General features: G+C 40.9%; 1 long non-coding RNA gene across 1 annotated transcript in view; it reads left to right on the forward strand.

Annotated features, from left to right (window-relative positions):
* Positions 1-25,547, forward strand: part of LOC129624148 (uncharacterized) — a 109,394-nt gene that overhangs the window by 51,928 nt on the left and 31,919 nt on the right. Inside the window, exon 2 of the long non-coding RNA XR_008700780.1 lies at positions 14,529-14,617. This is a non-coding gene — a long non-coding RNA (uncharacterized LOC129624148). The remainder of the gene's footprint in view (positions 1-14,528; positions 14,618-25,547) is intronic.

Raw genomic sequence — 25,547 nt, forward strand, 5'->3', positions numbered from 1 at the left:
TTCATCACATACCGTTTCAAAATTGTTTCAAGCATTCTTTGTCACTTAAGCATTCATGCACAGTTAAAAATAAGTATGCATTTTTAAGAGCCGCCTGACCTGCCTTCTCAACTGTCATCAAGATATTAAAGACTGGTCATTAATTAATTAGTTAATTTTTGGCTGTGCTGGCTCTTCTTTGCTGCATGGGATTGTGCCTAGTTGTGGCGGTGGGGGCTACTCTCCAGTTGCAGTGCATGGGCCTCTCACTGAAGAGGCTTCTCCTGTTTGCAGCACAGACTCAGGGGCGCATGGCCTCCAGTAGCTGTGTACACGGGCTCAGCAGCTGCATCTCCCAGACTCTAGGACAACTAGGCTCAATAGTTGTGATGCACAGGCTTAGTCAGTCTGAGGCATGTGGGATCTTTCCAGACCAGGGATTGAACCCATGTCTCTTACACTGGCAGGCGGATCCTTATCCACTAGACCACGAGGGAAGCCCTACAGAGTAGTCTTAACATTAGCCATAGGAGGCTTTGGCAGCATTAGTTAATTTGGCCTAGTGTGCACTGAGTAAATTATACTCTCTGGAAGACATTATATAGTTGGCCTTTGTACAACTTGGGTTTGAGCTGTGTGGATCCACCATTCCAATTTTTTCACTAATAAATACTACAGTACTGCACAATTCATGAGTTGGTTGAATCCAAGGATATGGAACCCCAGGTAGGCAGGAACTGAGTCTATATGGAGGATTGACTCTAAAATATAACTGAATTGTCACCTACATGGAGGATTGGTGGCCCAACCCTGCGTTGTGCAAGGGTCAAATATATATATATAGATATATATATGCACACACATATGTATATTTATTATGTGTATATGTATTTATATACTATTTGTATATTTATTCATTTATTTATATATTTGTATAAGCACTCAATGTGTGGTTTTCTGAGCAGACTTACTAAAAATACAAATTTCTGGGCCCCATCATAGGCTTTCTGAATCGGAATCTCTATGAGTAGTTTAAATGATCTGCATTTTTCACAATATCCCTCCTTGATACTTATAATAAAATATGAGATCTACTAGTACAGAACTTTTGCAATGCAAACAGCACTTCAGATCAGTTTAGTTCAGTCACTCAGTTGTGTCTGACTCTTCGTGAGCCCATGGACCACAGCATGCCAGGCCTCCCTGTCCATCACCAACTCCCGGAGCCTACTCAAATTCATGTCCATCAAGTTGGTAATGTCGTCCTCTGTCGTCCTCTTTCGTCCCCTTTGCCTCCTGACTTCAATCTTTCTCAGCATCAGGGTCTTTTCAAATGAGTCAGTTCTTCGAATCAGGTGGCCAAAGTATTGGAGGTTCAGCTTCAGTATCAGTCCTTCCAATGAACACCCAGGACTGATCTCCTTTAGGATGGACTGGTTGGATCTCCCTGCTGTCCAAGGGACTCTCAAGGGTCTTCTCCAACACCATAGTTCAAAAGCATCAATTCTTCGGCCTTCAGCCTTCTTTATAGTCCAACTCTCACATCCATACATGACTACTGGAAAAACCATAGCCTTGACTAGATGGACCTTTGTTGGCAAAGTAATGTCTCTGCTTTTCAATATGCTATCTAGGTTGGTCATAACTTGCCTTCTAAGAAGTAAGTGTCTTTTAATTTCATGGCTGCAATCACCATCTGCAGTGATTTTGGAGCCCCCTCAAAACAAAGTCAGCCATTGTTTCCACTGTTTCCCCATCTACTTGCCATGAAGTGATGGAATGGATGCCATGATCTTAGTTTTCTGAATGTTGAGCTTTAAGCTAACTTTTTCACTCTCCTCTTTCACTTTCATCAAGAGGCTCTTTAGTTCTTCTTCACTTTCTGCCATGAGGGTGGTGTCATCTATATATCTGAGATTATTGATATTTTTCCCAGAAATCTTGATTCCAGCTTGTGCTTCATCCCGCTCAGCATTTCTCATGATGTGCTCTGCATGTAAGTTAAATAAGCAAGGTGACATTATACAGCCTTGACGTACTCCTTTTCCTATTTGGAACCAGTCTGTTGTTCCATGTTTAGTTCTAACTGTTGATTCCTGACCTGCATACAAATTTCTCAAGAGGCAGGTCAGGTGGTCTGGTATTTCCATCTCTTTCAGAACTTTCCACAGTTTGTGGTGATCCACACAGTCAAAGGCTTTGGCATAGTCCATAAGGTAGAAATAGATGTTTTTCTGGAGCTCTCTTGCTTTTTTGATGATCCAGCAGATGTTGGCAATTTGATTTCTGGTTCCTCTGCCTTTTCTAAAACCAGCTTGAACATCATGGCTCACGTATTGCTGAAGCCTGGCTTGGAGAATTTTGAGCATTACTTTACTAACGTGTGAGATGAGTGCAATTGTGCAGTAGTTTGAGCATTCTTTGGCATTGCTTTTCTTTGGGATTGGAATGAAAACTGAACTTTTCCAGTCCTGTGGCCACTGATGAGTTTTCCAAATTTGCTGGCATATTGAGTGTAACACTTTCACAGCATCATCTTTCAGGATTTGAAATAGATCAACTTGAATTCCATCACCTCCACTAGCTTTGTTTGTAGTGATGGTTCCTAAGGCCCACTTAGGAAGGCTCACTGTACTTCATATTCCAGGATGTCTGGCTCTAGGTGAGTGATTACATCATTGTGATTATTTGGGTCATGAAGATCTTTTTTGTACAGTTCTTCTGTGTATTCTTGCCACCTCTTCTTAATATCTTTTGCTTCTGTTAGGTCCATACCATTTCTGTCCTTTATTGAACCCATCTTTGCATGAGATGTTCCCTTGGTATCTCTAGTTTTCTTGAAGAGACCTCTAGTTTTTCCCATTCTATTGTTTTCCTCTGTTTCTTTGCATTGATTGCTGAGGAAGGCTTTCTTATCTCTCCTTGCTATTCTTTGGAACTCAGCATTTAAATGGGTATATTTTTCCTTTTCTCCTTTGCTTTTCACTTCTCTTCTTTTCGCAGCTATTTGTAAGGCCTCCTCAGACAGCCATTTTGCTTTTTTGCATTTCTTTTTCTTGGGGATGGTCTTGATCCCTGTCTTCTGTACAATGTCACAAACCTCCGTCCACAGTTCATCAGGCACTCTGTCTATCAGATCTAGTCCCTTATATCTATTTCTCACTTCCACTGTATAATCGTTAGAGATTTGATTTAGGTCATACCTGAGTGGTCTAGTGGTTTTCCCTGCTTTCATCAATTTAAGTCTGACTTTGGCAATAAGGAGTTCATGATCTGAGCCACAGTCTGTTCCCGGTCTTGTTTTTGCTGACTGTATAGAGCTTCTCCATCTATACAGCACTTACAATTAATTTAAGAGGAAACTGGACTGGCCAATAGGCAGTGAAGTATAGGAATAGCAGATTAGTCTCTATGAAGTTCAAGGTAACATGCTCATAGCATTATTTGATGTCAGCTGGGGTCTAGATCTTTTACATATGTTGTCCCTTTCTGTTCCCACAATACTGTTATGGGGGCTGGTGTCTTATTTTTCCATTGTTCAGATGACTAAATTAGCTCAAAGAGGTTCGTGCCCCTCTGGAGATCACCCAGGAATTAAGTGACAGACTTGGGTTTCAAACCACCACTTCCCACCCCCTCCACAGTGCCCTGCACTGGTTTCTCTCTGTTTCCCAGAGGAAGCCTCATGGAGCTTTCTTGCTAATCAGCTGCTATAGACTTAGAAAATCTAGTTCTTTTTACCAACAATGTCAAGAATACCTAATTAGAAGGAAACCTCTGCTGATGTTAACATTACACAGTACACTCAGATCCCTTCTTTTGAACTGCCTCTGCCCTCATTAGCATAGCTATGTGAAGGTTGAGTGGGTATGAGCCAACAGACATATGGAGAGAAAATTTAACACTTAAAACTTAACTTAATGGCACCCCACTCCAGCACTCTTGCCTGGAAAATCCCATGGATGGAGGAGCCTGGTAGGCTGCAGTCCATGGGGTCGCTAAGGGTCGGACACGACTGAGTGACTTCACTTTCTCTTTTCACTTTCATGCATTGGAGAAGGAAATGGCAACCCACTCCAGTGTTCTTGCCTGGAGAATCCCAGGGACGGAGAAGCTTAGTGGGCTGCCATCTATGGGGTCACACAGAGGCAGACACGACTGAAGTGACTTAGCAGCAGCAGAAACTTTCCCTACATTTAGTGTATGAGACTGCAGAAACCAGAAGGGCAGAGTAAGGGTCACAGTAAGGAATATGAATGATAGATAATATTAGCATTACCCAGCCAACCCTTCCAAACCTTGTCAAACTCTTCTGCTGCTCCTAAGTCACTTCAGTCATGTCCGACTCTGTGCAACCCCATAGACGGCAGCCCACCAGGCTCCCCCATCCCTGGGATTCTCCAGGCAAGAACACTGGAGTGGGTTGCCATTTCCTTCTCCAACGCATGAAAGTGAAAAGTGAAAAGTGAAAGTGAAGTTGCTTAGTCATGTCCGACTCTTTGCGACCACATGGACTGCAGCCTACCAGGCTCCTCTGCGCATGGGATTTTCCAGGCAAGAGTACTGGAGTGGGTTGCCATTGCCTTCTCCATCAAACTCTACAGGAAAGCCTTATTTTGCAGTATGGCAGAGTGAATGAAGATAGAACTTTAGAGTCAGATTATCTGGGTATAAATCTGTCCTTTGTTCCTAATAGCCATGTAACATAAGGGAGATTGCTTCTATTTCCTGAGCCTTAGTTTCTCCACCTGTGAAATGGGAACATAGTCATCTTTATAGGGTTTTCTAAAGATTAGATGAGATGGTTCATGATGAACTTTTAAGATAGTATGTGATACATGCTAGCGTATTTCATAAATGTTAGTCGTGTTAAAAAAGCATTAAGCTCAGTTTCTGGACATAGTAGACCCTTGATGATGTTTGCTGAGTATTACGCTATATCATCATCCTTGTTCCCCTACAGTCAGGGTCACAGGGTCCTTTGATAGTTCCCCTTTCTTTCTCTCTGTTTAAAGACTGACTTGATATTTGTTGTTTATACTAAATAGAGATTCTATTTAGGTGAGTTTTGTCCTATTCTTAGGAAATACTGGGCTTTAAAGATGGGAGAGTAAGTTGGGGGGAAAAGGGAAGAAGGGGAGAATTCTTTTAGTTATGGTTCTCATACCTGAGCACGAACTGGTCCACACCACTTTCCCCTTCACTTTTGCCCTCAGTCTGTTATTCCCTTCCTGCTTCAAGGCAGACAGATGCTGGGGACCACTATCATCTTTTTTTTTTTTTTTAACTGAAGTATAGTTGATTTACAATGTTGTATTAGTTTTTGGTTTACAGCAAAGTAATTCAGTGATACTCTTTTTCATATTCTTTTCCATTATGGTTTATGACAAGACATTGAATAAGTTCCTTGTGTTATACAATAGGACCTTGTTGTTTATCTACTTGATATATCGTAGCTTATATATGCTAATCTCAAGCTCCTAATTTATCCATCCTCCACCACCTTTACCCTTAGGTAATTATGTCTGTTCTGTATATCTCTGGGTCTGTTTCTGTTTCATAGATAAGTTCTTTTATGTCATATTTTAGATTCCACATATAAGTGAGGTCATATGATATTTGTCTTTCTTTTTCTGACTTTCTTCACTTGGCATGTCATCTTCCCTTGAGTTGTGCTTGCCTAGGACTTCAACTCACCCCGATCCAACCACCCCTCTCCTACCTCGTTCCAGCTAATGCCTTCTGCTGTTTTTTGGGAAAGGAAATTGACCACACTTTACCTTGGAACCTTTAAAAGCCCAAGTGTAAATAATTAATTAGGCTAAAGCAATTAAGTTAGCAGTAACTTAGATACAGCCAAGAATTATACAGGTAGAAATTAGGACCTTTCCAATAAATTGTTTTATCATTTCCCTTTGAAAAAGTAGAAACTCAAGCAAAGTTGTTGCGTGTTTGTGTACTCTCAGAATCCACACAGGGAGTCTGTTCAAAACCACAGTGACTTGACCACCCCATTCCCCCAACAATCTTGCCACTCCCTCCCCTCCACTCCCTGCAGAGCACCAACACTAAGAAGAATAAGTAGAACTAGGGAACTTCCCTGATGGTCCAGTGGATAAGACTCCATACTTCAGATGCAGGGAGCCACAGGTTCAATCCCTGGTCAGGAAACTAGATCCATATCCTACAACTAACCACCCAGTGCACTCAAATAAACAACAACAAAAAAAAGCATAAAAAAATTAAAAACGAAAAGAAGTAGAACTGATGGTGTGTGTGGCTCTGTGTATTTTTAACATAAATCTCTTCAATTCTTTCTGTAAATTATTGGAAAATGATCAAATGATTTTTTTTTTCTCTACAACCTCTGAATGAATTTGGCTTTGTGTAACTAGGTTTTGTTGTGTCAGAGGGGATTTTTTTTTTTTTTTTGCAAGAACTAGTAGCAGATTCTCTTAATAACTTAAAGTTATATTTCAAAATTCGTATTTGCAATATTTAGTATATTTGAACTATTTTGTGACTGCGATTTTAATACAAAAAGAGTGTTTGTTCTTTTGTATTCATGACGATTCTCAGTATAGTCGGCATGGGATTAAATAAAAGAAGATTTCTAACTGCTCCAGAATTCCTGTTTATATGTACTTTATGAAAAGGTTTCTTGAGGGACTTTTATTTTCTGATTCTTTATCAATTTTATTTCTCTATGTATTATGTGGTGCATTACTGCTATTATTCTTGTTTATCTCTACATCACTACTGAAGACAGTATTGCATTTTCCCTAGCCTAGATTTTTTTTTTTTAATCTAGCATAAACAGCATCAAAATTTAAATATTTATGGTAGGGATCATTTTAAGAGATATTTTTTCTTTTCCTCCTAACCACTTCTATCACAAGACCATTGTGAGAGAACAATATGAGAAAGTTAAGATAATGTTTGCCTTATTGGTGTTTTCATGCTGTTTTCTAGTTGATTTATATCATTATTTAATGCCAAAATGTGAGACCTGATAAAATAATAATGCGGAATGTTGTATGCTTGCTTGGTTTTTATTGTATCAATTTGTATTGAAAATACATAAAATATTTAAAAAATAATAATGCAAAAATTAATTAGGTCTGATGAACACTGGGGTGTTTATCTTGACAGTCCCTGAATAACTGTTTTGGTTCTGGGGAGAATGCACTGTTGACTTGGAAGAAATCAAGACTTGGTTGGAGGGAGATTAAAATAACAACTGTCACCTCTCACCCCCAAGTGTTTTAATTTCCTACAAGAATCCCACTGAGGGTTTATGGGTTGTCAAAGTGCTTGTTATAGATAACTCAACAATATTTATTACACACCATTTCCTAAGTGCTTTTCTCCTGCATTATCCAACATCATCCTCACACCATCTCTGAGAAGCAGAAACTAAACCTCATGTTGGAATGACCAACCATTAACCCCACAGACAATTAACAGCAGTATCTGACTGCAAATTCTGGGATGTATGCTGTTACTAGGAGGCAATTGTTGCTGTCGCTCAGTCGTATCTGATTCTCTGCGACCCCATGGACTGTAGCACGCCAGACTTCCCTGTCCTTCACTATCTCCCATAGTTTGCTCAAACTCATGTCCATTGAGTCGGCGATGCCATCCAACCATCTCATCCTCTGTCACCCTCTTCTCCTCCTGCCTTCAATCTTTCCCAGCATCAGGGGCTTTTCCAACGAGCTGGCTCTTTGCATCAGGTGGCCAAAGTATTGGAGCTTCAGCTTCAGCATCAGTCCTTCCAATGAATATTCAGAGTTGATTTCCTTTAGTATTGACTGGTTTGATCTCCTTGCAGTCCAAGGGACTCTAGGTGGCAGGGCCTATGCTAAGTGCTTTATGAATTTTCTATACAATTCTCATACTGGTAATGACCAGGGTTCTAGACCTTCCCCAATCAATAGAAATTGACTAGAGACCAGACATGAAATTCAGGCTCTATCGGGTCTTGGATGGTTTAGGTGGTGCTGTGTGCAGGGGACATGTACAATACTCTGATTTTGCTGCAGACTCTTCAAATGTGGCAGTTGGGTTCTTTGGTGGTTTTTTTCCCTTCTTCTTTTTTTTGTCTGTTTGTATCTTTGGTCCAGAATTTTCCCCGACTGCACAAGCATGCAGTTATTTTTTAGTCCTGTGTAGTTTATTTGTATTTTGCTGCTTGAGAGGTGTGTCCAGGTGCAAGCATGGTGGCACTGCAGCAAGGGTCCCAGTCCCAGCCTGTCTCAACACCAGTTCTCCAAGACGGGGTCACTGTGTTCACTTCAAAATGATCAGATCAAAGATGAGTGAGGTCAAGAGCCATGCCCAACACGGCACACTTCCTGATATTGAATCAGAACTGAGATACACCTAAGGCTGCATTAAAACTCCATACTGCCTCTGTGTCCTTTCCACTGGCTTCCAAGGGAAACCTCACCATGTATTATCCATGTGTCGTTCTTCTAATCAGCCATTCTATACCAACATTCCTCAGACCCACAGTTAGAATTATTAAAGGCATGTGAGTTAGCCCCTGTGCCTTCATGCGGGTTAAAAAGGAGCCAGACTTGGGATCTTTTATTACAGTTTCTTTCTGCCTATTAAAAAATGCTAAAGAAGTTCTTTTCAGATCTATGTAGTAAGACATATTAGTGATTATTTGAGATAGTGCGTTGCCTCAGTTAAAGCAAAAGAAACAGACTTCAGCTGTGAAAGGAGAATATAAACTAATAATGACCACCATTCATCCTGCTCCTGCGGGGCACAGATGAGGGACAATGGAAGCATACACTAAGAATGAGAGATAAAATCTTTATTATTACAGCACTTGTAATACAGCAGAGCAGATTGAGTCTCCATGTGGCTTCACTGTGTGTTGTATACCACAAGAGAAATCCTGCTCTTATTGGGGCATTTTGTATTTTCCATTGCCTTGATGCAATCCTAGTTCTGCTGCTGCTGCCAAGTCACTTCAGTCGTGTCCGACTCTGTGCAACCCCATAGATGGCAGCCCACCAGGATCCCCCGTCCCTGGGATTCTCCAGGCAAGAACACTGGAGTGGATTGCCATTTCCTTCTCCAATGCATGAAAGTGAAAAGTGAAAGTGAAGTTGCTCAGTCGTGTCTGACTCTTAGCGACCCCATGGACTGCAGCCTACCAGGCTCCTCCATCCATGGGATTTTCCATCAAGAGTACTGGAGTGGATTGCCATTGCCTTCTCTGATCCTAGTTCTATAAGTGTATTAAATATCTATAATTAGGGAATTTTAAATCATCAGGGAATATTTTTGCTTCCAGCCAAAATAGAATAATAAGGATCAGATATATCTTCCCACCTCAAACTAACTAAACCAGACAAAATACTTAAAATAACAAAGGACAATAATCCATAAGCAAAGAAATGAAGTGGGTTCTATGATTGTTCCAGCTAACTGCATGGACAGAGTCTCTAGACTCTGAATCAGAAGAGAGGAGCTGTCACAGACTTAGAAAAGAAACTTATGATTGCCTGGGGAGAAGGGATAGTTAGGGACTTTGGGCAGGTCATGTGCACACTGCTGTCTATGAAACAGATAACCAGCAAGGAACTCTGCTCAATGAACAGAGTTCATTACATAGCTCAATGAACTCTGCTCAGTGTTATATATGTGCCAGCCTGGATGGGAGGGGTGTTTGCGAGAGAATGGATAAATGTATATATATGGTTTAGTCCTTTCCCTGTTCACCTGAAACAACCACAACATTTTTAATTGGCTATGCCCCAATACAAAATGAAAAGTTTAAAATTTGGAAAAAAAGGAATAAAAATTTAAGTGGTTAAAAAAAATAAGAGGAACCCAAGTTTTAACTGGCAGGCTCTCTGAGTTGAGGAGACAGATCTGTAAGTCTGGGGAGACCAAGGAGGCTGGGATTCATAGGAGAGAGAATTTGAGAAAGAATTTCAGAGACTTGCAGAGAGTCCTCTTTGAGGATTCATGCTTATGAAGAAACTTCCCACAACTGGGGAAAGGACCACCTGGAAGAACTGGAGAGAAAAATGCCTGGAGTACCCGCAGGGCTAGGAATATGCCTGTTTCCACAAGCCAGACCAGAAAACATACTAATTCATGGAGTATCAGTAGATTATTCAGATGAGATTTATCTCAGTGGTGTGGAAAAATTAGCCCTAGCTCTATACTATATAGAACTCTGATCTCAACTAACAAATACCAAAAGCAAGACCTAAAAAGATCAGATTATTTTCATGTGACTTAACTTTGCCCCAGAACAAAGCTCAAGAATATTTACTGTTTATATTAACACAAAATATCCAGCATCATACAAGGGAAAAGTCACAATGTCTGGCATCTTGAGGTTACCAGGCATATAAAGAATCAGGAAAATATGACAATTAATGAGGAGAAAAATCAATGACTCAAAACCTACCTAGAAATGTTAGAATAATAGACAGGAAAGTAAAATAAATTTTTACAGCTGCACTTCATGTTTAAAAGGTCAAGTTAATTAGCTGTATCAATTTTTGTCATATATGTAGAGGAACAAAATGTTTCATATTCTGTTGGTGAGAATATAATGTGGTATAACCATTTTGGAAGAGTTTGGTAGCTTCTTAAAAAGTTGAACCTGCACTTTCCTTATAATCTAGCATATATATTTACCATATATTTACCCAAGAGAAAACAAGCTTATGTCTATGCAAAGATTTATATGCAAATGTTCAGTTCAGTTCAGTTCAGTCGCTCAGTTGTGTCCGACTCTTTGAGACCCCACGAATTGCAGCACGCCAGGCCTCCCTGTCCATCACCATCTCCTGGAGTTCACTCAAACTCATGTCCATCAAGTCAGTGATGCTATCCAGCCATCTCATTCTCTGTCATCCCCTTTTCCTCCTGCCCCCAGTCCCTCCCAGCATCAGAGTCTTTTCCAGTGAGTCAACTCTTAACATGAGGTGGCCAAAGTACTGGAGTTTCAGCTTTAGCATCATTCATTCCAAAGAATACCCAGGGCTGATCTGCTTTAGAATGGACTGGTTAGATCTCCTTGCAGTCCAAGGGACTCTCAAGAGTATTCTCCAACACCACACTTCAAAAGCATCAGTTCTTCGGTGCTCAGCTTTCTTCACAGTCCAACTCTCGCATCCATACATGACCACTGGAAAAACCATAGCCTTGACTAAATGGACCTTTTTTGGCAAAGTAATGTCTCTTCTTTTCAATATGCTATCTAGGTTGGTCATAACTTTTCTTCCAAGCAGTAAGTTTTTCTTTTAATTGCATGGCTGCAATCACCATCTGCAGTGATTCTGGAGCCCAAGAAAATAAAGTCTGACACTGTTTCCACTGTTTCCCCATCTATTTCCCATGAAGTAATGAGACCAGATGCCATGATCTTAGTTTTCTGAATGTTGAGCTTTAAGCCAACTTTTTCACTCTCCTCTTTCACTTTCATCAAGAGGCTTTTTAGTTCTTCTTCACTTTCTGCCATAAGGGTGGTGTCATCTGCATATCTGAGGTTATTGATATTTCTCCTGGCAATCTTGATTCCAGCTTGTGCTTCTTCCAGCCCAGCGTTTCTCATGATGTACTCTGCATAGAAGTTAAATAAGCAGGGTGACAATATACAGCCTTGATGTACTCCTTTTCCTATTTGGAACCAGTCTATTGTTCCATGTCCAATTCTCACTGTTGCTTCCTGACCTGCGTATAGGTTTCTCAAGAGGCAGGTCAGGTGGTCTGGTATTTCCATCTCTTTCAGAATTTTCCACAGTTTATTGTGATCCACACAGTCAAAGGCTTTGGCATAGTCAATAAAGCAGAAATAGATGTTTTTCTGGAACTCTCTTGCTTTTTCAATGATCCAGCGGATGTTGGCAATTTGATCTCTGGTTCCTCTGCCTTTTCTAAAACCAGTTTGAACATCTGGAAGTTCATGGTTCACATATTGTTGAAGCCTGGCTTGGAGAATTTTGAGCATTACTTTACTAGTGTGTGAGATGAGTGCGGTAGCTTAATCTGTAGGAGCAAAACCCTGGAAAAAAATCTAAATGTCCATCAACACATGAATGGATAGATAATTCTGATATGTCCATATAATGGAGTACTACTCAGCAAAGAATAAGAATTAGCTATTGATATATGCAACAAAAATGGATGTCTCTCAAAATAATTGTGCAGGGTAAAAGAGGCCAAAAAATGAGTATATATTGTATGACTTCATATAGTACCTCATACTGTATGATCCCATTTATTTAAAACTTAGAAATTGAAAACTGATCTATAATGACAGAAATCAGATAACTGGTTGCCTAGGAGTGGGGGAGCTTCCCAGGTAGCTCAGCTGGTAAAAAATCCACCTGCAATGCAGGAGACCCCAATTCGATTCCTGGGTCAGGAAGTTCCTCTGGACAAGGGATAGGCTACCCACTCCAGTATTCTTGAGCTTCCTTGGTGGTTCAGATGGTAAAGAATCTGCCTGCAATGCCAGACAGTCCCAACCCATCAATCCCTGGGTTGGGAAGATCTCCTGGAGGAGGGCCTGGCAACCTACTCTAGTATTCTTGCCTGGAGAATCCCTATGGGCAGAGATTTGTCCATGGGGTCACAAAGAGTTGGATATGATTTGGCAACTAAGCACATAGGACAGCAGTGGGGAAGGATTATAGCAGGCATGAGGAAATTTGGGGGATATCTAACTGGATTATGGTCATGTTTTCATGGATGTATAGATATATTAACACATCGGTTATAAATTTTAATTATGTACACTTTACTATATGTCATTTATACCTCAGTGAAGCCATTAAAAAACTCCAAGAACAAAAAAGTATAAACAAAAAAAAATAACAAAAGAATCTTTTTAAAAAATCAGTATTTTCAGCTGTTTAGCATTTTATGAACTCATGTCCACTTTTGTACATGAAGACCTTGTCCCTTCTTAGAATTACCTTTTGTTATGTTTTCCATTTATAAGATGACTTAATGACAATGTGAGACCCTCTAGATATGTGACATTTTTCTCTTTTTAAGTTTTCTGCTTTTGGAGTTCTCACTCCTCTCATTGCTAGAAATTATTTAGACTTGGCCGAGGTAGACTGGTTGCAAATAGGACAAGGAGTACGTCAAGGCTGTATATTGTCACCCTGCTTATTTAACTTCTGTGCAGAGTACATCATGAGAAACGCTGGGCTGGAAGAAGCACAAGCTGGAATCAAGATTGCCAGGAGAAATATCAATAACCTCAGATATGCAGATGACACCACCCTTATGGCAGAAAGTGAAGAAGAACTAAAAAGCCTCTTGATGAAAGTGAAAGAGGAGAGTGAAAAAGTTGGCTTAAAGCTCAACATTCAGAAAACTAAGATCATGGCATCTGGTCCCATCATTTCATGGGAAATAGATGGGGAAACAGTGGAAGCAGTGTCAGACTATTTTCTTGGGCTCCAGAATCACTGCAGATGGTGATTGCAGCCATGAAATTAAAAGACGCTTACTTCTTAGAAGGCAAGTTATGACCAACCTAGATAGCATATTGAAAAGCAGAGACATTACTTTGCCAACAAAGGTCTATCTAGTCAAGGCTATGGTTTTTCCAGTGGCCACGTATGGATATGACAGTTGGACTGTGAAGAAAGCTGAGCACCGAAGAACTGATGCTTTTGAACTGTGGTGTTGGAGAAGATTCTTGAGAGTCCCTTGGACTACAAGGAGATCCAACCAGTCCATTCTAAAGCAGATCAGCCCTGGGTATTCTTTGGAAGGAATGATGCTAAAGCTGAAACTCCAGTACTTTGGCCACCTAATGTGAAGAGTTGACTTATTGGAAAAGACTCTGATGCTGGGAGGGATTGGGGGCAGGAGGAGAAGAGGGCGACAGAGGATGAGATGGCTGGATGGCATCACTGACTCGATGGACATGGGTTTGGTTGAACTCTGGGAGTTGGTGATGGACAGGGAGGCCTGGCGTTCTGCAATTCATGGGGTCGCAAAGAGTCGGACACGACTGAGCAACTGAACTGAACTGAACTGAAATGAGGACATTTCCTTCCTCTTTTTTTTTTTAGATTTTTATATCATAAATATCAACAAAATAAACACCAGTGAAATATTTAATCATAAGCCTCTGTTTTTTGAGGCACTGTCTGATGTTTGGGTATATGTATTATGTTGAGTGCATTCAATATATACTCATTATTAAAGTATTTGATCATATTTATTAGCAGATGGAGGTCAGGAACTCTAAATACATTCCCTTAGGGGAAGAAAAGACCAATGACAGAGCATGTAGAAATATAAATTAGTTTGCAAAAGCCTTCAAGATATGCAGGAAAATAATTGTTAGAGTTTTGAAAAATTAAACCAGTAAGAATAATATTAAAAGTGATGATTTTCAAAACTGGTTATGTATTAAAACAGTATATTAAAAATACCCATGGCAGAGCCCCAGTCTGTACCAATAGAAACTCAGAATCTTTGCAGGTGAGGTCTGTGCTAGTAATTTCATGAATCTCTCCAACAGATTCTAACTTTCCTTCCAGGGTTTCAAGAGCCTCCAGTATAGCCATACAGACAGATCATGGGCTTTTGGAAAGACCTCCTCTGCCACTTTCAACCTGAATGGCCCTGAGTGAGTGAGTGATGAAAACAGTGGTGATCCACTTTGTGCTTTGGAGTCACCTGCAGAGTTTTTAAAAATATAGGTGGTAGATCTGTCCCCCAGAGCTTCTGATTTCAGTGGACTGAGGTGTAGCCAGAGATGGAATTGTTAGTGAGAAGCTCCGATGATTGTAATTTGCAGCCAGAATGGTGAACCACTGTTCTTAGAAATGTTTCCTCATCTGTGATGTAGGGATAATACTTCATAGCATGTGTGTGTGTGTGTGTGTGTGTGAGAGAGAGAGAAACTTTCATGAAACAGTATGTGTTAAGCACTTAATGTAGGGCTTCCTAGGTGGCACCAGTGGTAAAGAACCTGCCTGCCAGTGCAGGTGGACATAAGAGACACAGGTTGGATTCCTGGGTCAGGAAGATCCCTGGAGGAGCACACAATCATGGAATCATGAAGAGATGGACATGAATGAACACTCACATACAAAACTTTACTTAGTTACTCAGTTATGAGTTGGTCCTGATGAAGCTTGCTTTCCAGACTGTGTCAAGGAAGACTCCTAGGGTTTCTGTCTTGTGAGCCTGTGCTTTCCTTCAGGCTGATTTAGTTGGATTTCAGATATCTTTCTTGAAGCAATCTCTGGGTCTACTATCAGATGACAGTATTCACTGAGTTCTCAAACTGCATGAACAGTTAACATTGGGATAAAAAAATGATCTTAAGTGATGGAAGAATTGAATTTGGAGGAATCACCTTACTGAAGAAAACATATATACAGTGTTTAATGGAGTCAGAGTGTCTCTTGTACTATGTTGCTCATGTCATATTTTGAATTTGAATCTTGGAGGAACAATGATTCTGCCTTAGCATGTCTTCTTCAGCTTTGAAGTTGGTCCCTTGGCCCTTTCAATTGTGGAGTCCTTAATCCAAGCTTTATTTAGGCTTGGAAGATGATAAGGGTTTGAGTGTTTCTTGCAATAAAAATTGTGCTTTCTGTGAGTTTTGTTTTTAACTCTCAAACGATAGTATAAAGACAAATATGAATTAAAAATAAGACGCTCAGTTCTCCCTGTTGATAATAAGGGAAAAGATTTCCCTCCCCTCTTTTTTTCTTTGAACCTTTACTTGAGAAAACTTGTAATTCTATAGACTTTCTCTTCTCTTTGAGAAAACTTGTAATTGTATGGACTTTCTCCTCTCTTTGAAATGGATATAAATGCTTTTGAAGACTAGATTGACATTTTGTCAGCTTTGTGACCTGGGAATGTCTTTGTCAAGGACTGGAGAGCCATCTCTTTGAAATGTAAACATCAAGAGAGCTTAGAGCCCCAGTCTCCCGGTTACTGTAGGAGGTAGAGCCTTGCTTACAGTGGGTGCTTTGCTTGAACTTGAACTTAAATCAGTACCTTCCATTCAAAAAAGATGAGAAGTTATTTTCCTCTGGATAAAACTACTTAGTTAACACGGATTGTCATCCCAATTACCAGGTGAAGTCTGGATGGTAACTTGAGAAGACGTGTGCAATGGGTTATAACTGCCTGGCTACACAAAAGGGTAATCTTTCCTTCTGTCTTTTCATATCTTAGTAGATATCCTCTGATGGACAGCACATTCTGGTTTAATGCTATCTCAATAAGAAAAGTGTTTGCTTGTGTTTTGTTTTGTTTTGTTTTTTTCTCTACTATATTCATAGAGAGGATTAGAAATCAGGAGAATATTTTGTTTTTATTTTCACTCCTCCAACCTAATTTTCTAGTAAATAACCAAATTACTGACATATTTTGGTTTCTAAAATCTCCTTTCAAACATTCATGAGTGATCCACTTCTGTTGACTATTCTAAATGACTTTTTGCTCTTAAAAGTAGAGTTAATATTTGATGACTAGATTATCCCCACTCTTAGGGATAATTCTAAACACTGCACTTTTGTAATAATATTTTGTTATTTTAAAATGTTATACTAATGAACTAAGGATAATCACTGAAAGATTTAGGTGTTATTAAAATTCTGTTGGTATAGGTATTAGTTTGCTAAGGCTGCCATACAAAGAATGCCAAAGAATGCTCAAACTACCACACAATTGCACTCATCTACACGCTAGTAAAGTAATGCTCAAAATCCTCCAAGCCAGGCCTCAGCAATATGTGAACCGTGAACGACCAGATGTTCAAGCTGGTTTAGAAAAGGCACAGGAACACATGTATACCTGTGGCGGATTCATTTTGATATTTGGCAAAACTAATACAATTTTGTAAAGTTTAAAAATAAAATAAAATTTAAAAAAAAAAAAGAAAAGAAAAGGCACAGGAACCAGAGATCAAATTGCCAACATCCGCTGGATCATCAAAAAGGCAAGAGAGTTCCAGAAAAACATCTATTTCTGCTTTATTGACTATGCCAAAGCCTTTGACTGTGTGGATCACAATAAACTGTGGAAAATTCTGAAAGTGATGGCAATATGAGACCACCTGACCTGCCTCTTAAGAAACTTGTATGCAGGTCAGGAAACAACAGTTAGAACTGGACATGGAACAACAGACTGGTTCCAAATAGGAAAAGGAGTACGTCAAGGCTGTATATTGTCACCTGCTTATTGAACTTCTATGCAGAGTACATCATGAGAAACGCTGGGCTGGAAGAAGCACAAGCTGGAATCAAGATTGCCAGGAGAAATATCAATAACCTCAGATATGCAGATGACACCACCCTTATGGCAGAAAATGAAGAACTAGAAAGCCTCTTGATGAAAGTGAAAGAGGAGAGTGAAAAAGTTGGCTTAAAGCTCAACATTCAGAAAACGAAGATCATGGTATCTGGTCCCATCACTTCCTTCACTCAGAGTTTATTTTTTGGGGCTCCAAAATCAGATGGTGACCACAGCCATGAAATTAAAAGGCACTTACTCCTTGGAAGGAAAGTTATGACCAACCTAGACAGCATATTAAAAAGCAGAGACACTACTTTGCCAACAAAGATCCATCTAGTCAAGGCTATGGTTTTCCCAGTGGTCATGTATGGATGTGAGAGTTGGACTATAAAGAAAGCTGAACACCGAAGAATTGATGCTTTTGAACTGTGGTGTTGGAGAAGACTCTTGAGAGTCTCTTGGACTAAAAGGAGATCCAACCAGTCCATCCTAAAGGAGATCAGTCCTGAATATTCATTGGAAGGACTGGTGCTGAAGCTGAAGCTCCAATAGTTTGGCCACTTGATGTGAAGAGCTGACACACTGGAAAAGACCCTGATGCTGGGGAAGATTGAAAGGCGGGAGAAGGAGATGACAGAGAATGTGATGGTTGGATGGCATCACCAACTCAGTGGACATGAGTTTGAGTAAAAACTCCAGGAGTTGGTGATGGACAGCAAGGCTTGGCGTGCTGCAGTCCATGGGGATGCAAAGAGCCGGACACGACTGAGCAACTAAACTGAACTGAACTGTAGGTATGAGTTTGCTAAGGCTGCCATAACAAAGTACTGAGTGGTTTAAAAAGCAGAAGTTTATTTTCTCACAGTTCTTCAGGCTAGAAGTCCAACATACAGATGTCTGCAGAGTTGGTTTCTTCTAAGGCCTCTCTTCTTGGCTTGCAGATGGCCACATTTCCTCCATGTCCTCTCAGGGCCTTCCTTCTGTGCCTGTGTCCTAATATCCTCTTCCTACAAGGACACCAGTCAAATGGATTAGGTCCCACATTAATGACTTCATTTTAACTTATTATTACCTCTTTGTTGTTGTTTGTTGTTCAGTCACTAAGTTGTATCCAACTCTTTTCAACCCCATGGACTGTAGCCTGCCAGGCTCCTTTGTTCATGGACCTCTCCAGGCAAGAATAGTAGAGTGGGTTGCCATGTCTTTCTCCTTGGGATCTCCTCCACCCTGGGGTTGAACTCAGGCCTTCTGCATTGCAGAAAGACTCTTTACCATCTGAGCCACCAAGGAAGCTAATTACCTCTTTAAAGACTTTATTTCCAATTATGGTCATATTCTGAGGTACAGCAGGTTGGGACTTCAAACTAAGAAGTGGAGCAGACACAAGTCAGTTCAAAACAGTGTATACATTCAAGTTGCTATTCAAATATGTGCAAAGGTAGTTTGATCAAAGCACCTGGGAGACCAGAATGCAACTGTCATTTGAAATAAAGTTTATGAGATTAGCATTCAGCATTCTAGTTGTCTTAGTCACCAAAACCAACATTTCCAAATTTAGACCCCATATTTCATTGTTTACGTAAGAAACCAGGATTGGTTTTGAATAACTCTTAGTTCCTTCAAAGGAGGGAAAATGCGTTTTATGAAAAAATATACCTCAAGTTTTCTGAAAACATACCCCAAGTTTTTTTTTTTTTTTTTGCAGCCTCAAGTTGGCACAGTCAGCTACCTCTGAAAAGGGACAGACTCAAAGGTCTTTGTTGTCAGCTGTACCCTAAATCACATGCCTGGGAAGGTAGCCCCCTGGATAGTACTTATGGCCCCTAATTGGAACTCAGTTCTCTAGAAGTTCACTACTGAGTGGATGTGGAAAGAAATAACAGGTGGACACATTTTTGACCTTGGCATATACTGGTATTCATTAAGAAATCAGCGCCTCCTCCCAGGCACATCTTGGTGACCTGCAGAGTGACTTGGCATCATGTCTGACCCTTGGAGGGAAAAGGAAAAAGATGAAGAAAGGCTAAAAGGTGGACGTGCTTTCTCCTTAGACATTCTATTTGTCTCCTTCCATGAGATTTATTTTTGGCACACAGAAGAGCTTATCCATAGGGGGACCATTTTAAAATTGCTTGTGAAGAGCCGGCTTCCTTCCAAGAGGAAATGTAACCTTGTCTTCATCTGGCACATCAGATCAATGCACTGTAAAAGATCATGTTCAGTTACCTCATTTTTTTGAATTAGAATTAATGGCTCATTAGTCTTGATCATATCAATATTATAACACCACTTCCACTTGATAGAAGAAGGAGGAATGCTGGCAGAGTGCACTTAGCCCCCTGACTCTTGGTGAACAGACCACATGCCTGCCTCAGGGAAAGCCAGAGAGATCATGGAGGTGGCCCTTTTCAAACCCACCCCATTTAGGGCAAGCATGGACCCTTGTGTCAGAGCCTCTTGGAATAAGAGTTAAAAGGTTCTAAAGGTTTGGGCCACTGGGGACATAGATCAGCATTTCCCCCACTTTTTATCAGCAGACCCCAGTCAGGCAACCAGACACCCACAGCTTTTCTTTGGCCACATGTCAGACCATATGTTGGAAACTGGAAAAATAGGCATTAAGACTCTTCTCTTGAACCTTTCTCCCATGAGGAATGTCATATGACATTCCTCAAGGAGCATATATTTCTGCAGGACTCAGAGAAACAGGCAGGTTGACCCTTTTGAAATAAACATAAGAAACATTGGCAAGCACAAGATGATATTAAGAATTAACCCTTTCCCAATCCCTAAAATTTGCCAGAAGAAACACCAAATGGGTTCTAAAAATATGCTGTTCTGGGCTTAGTCACTCAGTCTTGTCTGACTCTTTGTGACCCCATGGACTGTAGCCCCCCAGGCTCGTCTGTCCATAGGGATTCTTCAGGCGGGAATACTGGAGTGGGTTGCCATACTTTCTTCTAGGGGATCTTTCCAACCCAGGGATCGAACCCAGATCTTCTGCATTGCAGGTGAATTCTTTATCATCTCAGCCTCCAGGGAAGCCCTCTAAAACTATAGCAAAGTAAAATCAAAACTATCTTTAAGAAAGGAAGCACTGGACCAGGAGTCGGGAACTCCGGCTGTGTTCTTGGCGTGGTCATTAGTTAACAGTGTATCATGAGTGGCAGATGTTTGTTATTTTTTGCCTGCCTGGCATGGTTTTCCTTTAGACATTGTCCTCATTCTCACCCCACAACTGTTGGGTTGTAAACCTATGGTACTCAAGTCTGTATCTTACCTCCCTGGCCCGAGTCATGAACTTGAGGATGAATACACAACCAAGCCAGGCCACTTAGGGGCCTCCCCTGGGAATTTGCTAGATGCATCAGGAATTATGAATCGCCAGGATAATCCAAGCCAATAGCTACTCGTCTCTGTCTTTGTCATAGAAAGGCAACCCAGAGAAAGCAGACTTAAGAAACTCCAGGGTGATGCAGAGCTGGCTGGTACATATTTGAACCCCTGCAGTTGGTCACTCCGGAATCCCCTTTTAAACTGGGTAAAAGCATCCCTTTAGTTTCAGGTGAGATTTGGCCACTTGGAACCTCATTATTACATTTGTATATTTGGATTCACCTCTCTGAACCTTCCTTTCTCATTAGTGAAGGAAAATCGATAGTTGAGTAGATTTCTAAGTTTCTTTCCACCTCTGAGCATTTTTAAATTTTAAGTCCAAATCTCTCTCTCTTCTGTTTTTGAATAATTGAAGTATAGTTGATTGAGAAAGAAATGGCTACCCACTCCAGTATTCTTGCCTGGAGAATTCCATGGACCGAGGAACCTGGCGGGCTACAGTCCCTGGGGTCACAAGGAGGGGGACCCGGCTGAGCGACCAACACTGTCACTACCATCTTGGTTGATTTACAATGTGTGTTAGTTTCAGGTGTACAGCAAAGGGATTCAGTTATGTATATGTTCTTTTTTGTATTCTTTTCCATTATGGTTTATTACAAGATATTGAATATAGGTCCCCATGTTATACAGCAGGACCTTACTGAGTATCTATTTTATATATACTGTTAATCCCAAACTCCCAATTTATCCCTCCCCCTCCCTTATTTTCCCCTCTGGTAACAATAAATTTGTTTCTGATACCTGTGAGTTTGTTTATATTTTATCTATGAGTTCTTTTCGTTTGTATCATTTATTTAGATCTCTTGTAAAAGTGATATCATAGATTTGTCTTTCTCTGTCTGACTTTTGTTGTTGTTGTTCAGTCGCTAAGTCATGTCTGACACTTTTGTGACCTCATGGACTATAGCCTGCCAGGCTCCTCTCTTTGTGGACTTTTCCAGGCAAGAATACTGTAGTGGGTTGCCATTCCTTTCTCCAGGGCATCTTCCCGACATTGGGATCAAGCTTGTGTCTCCTGCATTGGCAGGCAGATTTTTTACTGCTGAGCCATCTGGGAAGCCACCCCTTCCTCTAAGTCTAAATCTTTTGACACACGTTCCTTAATACTTTGTTGTGACAATATAAATTTTCTAGATAGGTGAGAGATTCTTAGAAATCTCCAAAAATTTCCCTCCAATTATTTGAAACATATGGTAGTTATACCTGAAATCAATTTACCTGTATATCAACGAGTGAGGTATTTGATGAGAAACTTGATAGCATAAACAGGATCAGAGACTCAGGAGGGAGGGGATTTATGTATAACTATGGATGATTCGTGTTGTTGTATGGCAGAAACCAATACAATATTGTAAAGCACTTTTCCTCCAATTAAACAAAAAAAAAACAGGATCAGAGAGGACCACTTAAAACCATTTAAAAATACAAACAGTTTTTTAGAAGAGAGGAAGTCATGATGAAAATCTAACATCTATTCATTCAAAGACATCAAAGTGTTAAATATAGCTATTGTATCTATTTGAAAGCAATAAATGGAGAAGGCAATGGCACCCCACTCCAGTACTCTTGCCTGGAAAATCCCATGGATAGAGGAGCCTGGTGGGCTGCAGTCCATGGGGTCGCAAAGAGTTGGACACGACTGAGCAACTTCACTTTCACTTTTCACTTTCATGCATTGGAGAAGGAAATGGCAACCCACTCCAGTGTTCTTGCCTGGAGAATCCCAGGGATGGGGGAGCCTGGTGGGCTGCCATCTATGGGGTTGCACAGAGTTGGACAAGACTGAAGTGACTTAGCAATAGCGCTAGCAGGAAGCAATAAAACAAAATATTTTTCTAAAAACATAATTAATAATTAAGACCAGGCAATTCCACCAAGTAGTTCAACTCTCTACACCAATCAAAAAATTGAGTCAAAGTTTCATTAGGCAAATATTTTAACAAAATCTCTCTCTCTCTCTTTTTAAATCCTTTGGCAGCATGACTGCTAGCCAGCAAAGAAATAGAATTTGAATAGGCAAGAGCACAATTTGCCTTGAGAAAAGAAGCTCAAGAACTTGAGGGGGTTGGTATAGATTAAGCAGCAGGATTTTTCTTTTTAATGAAAGGACAGTATCCTGAGTTTAGGCTTCTTTCATTGCTCCCTGCTCAGATTTATTAACCTTAGGCAGGGAGAAGACTGAATTAAGAAGGAATTAATAATAAATATTCTTTCTGCTCTTACCTCTTGGAGAAGCTCACAAAATTTTTGCTAATTTTTTAAATGGAATCCAGTGTGAATGGAAATGCCCCTTTGATAGCCCTGAAAATATGACATCTTTCTGCAGAACTGGCTCAAAAGTATAGTAGCACTTAGCATTTGTAGCACTTGAAAGCAATTAATTAGCATGCTTAGCTTCTTTTTGTGATGTTCCAGTGTTGAATTTAAAAGGCCAGTCCAGGTTTGATGCATGATACTGGATGCTTGGGGCTGGTGCACTGGGACGACCCAGAGGGATGGTATGGGGAGGGAGGAGGGAGGAGGGTTCAGGATGGGGAACACATATATACCTGTGGCGGATTCATTTTGATATTTGGCACAACTAATACAATTATGTAAAGTTTAAAAATAAAATAAAATTAAAAAAAATAATAAAAGGAGGATACAGATGATCAAAGCAGGGGAACCGTGGGCTTGTATAACAGTATGAGTTTTAGAACTCACAGCTTTCTGTTGAGTTCTGTTGGCGGGTCACCTCTGCTTCTCCACCTGGACCAGCTTTCTTTGGAAGGAACCTCATCCCTGACTCCCTTCATTATTCTCTGGATGCTTGCTTTTCTATACAGCATGTTGGCAACTCACTCACAAGGTGCCCTGAGAGTGCTTTGGCTGAGGTTTTGAAAGAATGGCCTTGCTTTAGTTGTGGGGTCTCTAATGGATTATCAGGAGAGCCAGAGGGTAAAAGAGGATCTATTTTCTAAAGCAAGAATGACTTAGGAAATCCCTGATGGGAAGGTTCATCTCTTGACTGTTTTGGAAAGTGTTTTCCAGTGCTACTTTCTAAGAGGAGTTTCTGCGGTTTGAGTGCCTCTGCCGAAGATATCACAGATGCAGCATCTGATGGAGAGAGTGGATACTCGTGGGTTATCCACTTTGTGCAGCTCTGAGCAAGCAGACACAAGGAAAGTGACCAAGTTCAATTCCCAGGAACATATCTGGCAGGCTTCTTCTTCACAGGCAGAGAATGAATTCATCCAGCTAGCATTTGGGAATTCCCTGTGTGGTATGTAGTCTGGTCTAAGTCAGTAATACTCAAAACATGGGCACGTAAGAATTACTGGGGAGCTTATTAAATTATCAATTTCTGGGTCCCATGATTCAGCAAATCTGGAGCAGGGTTTAAGAATCTGACTCCAATCTTAGAGGCTCATAAATGCCGCTTGTTCCCTAACATCATTGTTTTAAGTGCTGTGGGACAGTATAAATTCCTTGCTGAAAATCACTCAGTCACAATGTCCAGATGAGGCCCAGTGGCCCACAAAAGTGACATGGATGGTTGGCAAAACCCCACAGAAAACCAGGCAGGTTGGTATTGCCCAAGGATATGCAGCCACAGGAATTTCTGAGTAGTGTGGGCTGCTGCTGCTGCTGCTGCTAGGTCGCTTCAGTTGTGTCCGACTCTGTGTGACCCCATAGACGGAAGCCCACCAGGCTCCTCTGTCCCTGGGATTCTCCAGGCAAGAACACTGGAGTGGGTTGCCATTTCCTTCTCCAATGCATGAAAGGGAAAAGTGAAAGTGAAGTTGCTCAGTTGTGTCTGACTCTTAGCGGCCCCATGGACTGTAGCCCAGCAGGCTCCTCTGTCCATGGGATTTTCCAGGCAAGAGTACTGGAGTGGGGTGCTAGCTCCTTCTCCGAGTGTGGGCTAGACTTGGGCTTAAAGAAGTCTCTTCTAAGATTTTTAAACGTAACCTGGACTTAAAGGAAATTAAATATGATCCAACAAGTCCATTTTTTTTTTTTAATGAGGCAAATGAGATACAGAACGGTTAAAGCACTGGCCTATAGTCACGCAGCTAAGAGTTGAAGGGGGAGGATTGGAAGCAGAGACTTCTGTGTCTATAAGCAGTCTTGGGAGGGTCTGTGCTGGATGCAAAGGAAGTGAATACATAGACTAGCATCCCATTAAAAGTGGCATGGGGCACATCAACAAATGAATGGATAAAGAAGATATCCTTGGTGGTTTCCTTGGTGGTTGAATGGTAAAGAATTTGCCTGCAATTCAGGAGCCACAGGAGACTTGGGTTCAGTCCCTGCACTGGGAAGATCCTCTGGAGGAGGGCATGGCAACCCACTCCAGTATTCTTGCCTGGAGAATCCCATGGACAGAGGAGACTTTGTGGGCTACAAGTCTATAAGGTTGCAAAGGATCAGACACAACTGAAATGACTTAGCACACATGAATATGCAATGGAATATTACTCACCATACTGCTGCTGCTGCTGCTAAGTCGCTCAGTTGTGTCCGACTCTGTGTGACACCAGAGACGGCAGCCCACCAGGCTCCGCTGTCCCTGGGATTCTCCAGGCAAGAACACTGGAGTGGGTTGCCATTTCCTTCTCCAATGCATGGAAGTGAAAAGTGAAAGGGAAGTCTCTCAGTCGTGTCCGACTCTTAGTGACCCCGTGGACTGCAGCCCACCAGGGTCCTCCGTCCATGGGATTTTCCAGGCAAGAGTACTGGAGTGGGGTGCCATTGCCTTCTCCATTACTCACCATAAAAAGAATGAAATAAAATCATTTGTAGCAACATGGATGGACTTAGAGGTTATCATACTAGGTGAAGCAAATCATAGAGAAAGACAAATATCATATGATATGAAGTGATACAAATGAACTTATTTACAAAATGGAAACAGATTTACA

The sequence above is a fragment of the Bubalus kerabau genome, chromosome 12, assembly GCF_029407905.1.
Source record: "Bubalus kerabau isolate K-KA32 ecotype Philippines breed swamp buffalo chromosome 12, PCC_UOA_SB_1v2, whole genome shotgun sequence".
Taxonomy (NCBI): Eukaryota; Metazoa; Chordata; class Mammalia; order Artiodactyla; family Bovidae; genus Bubalus; species Bubalus kerabau.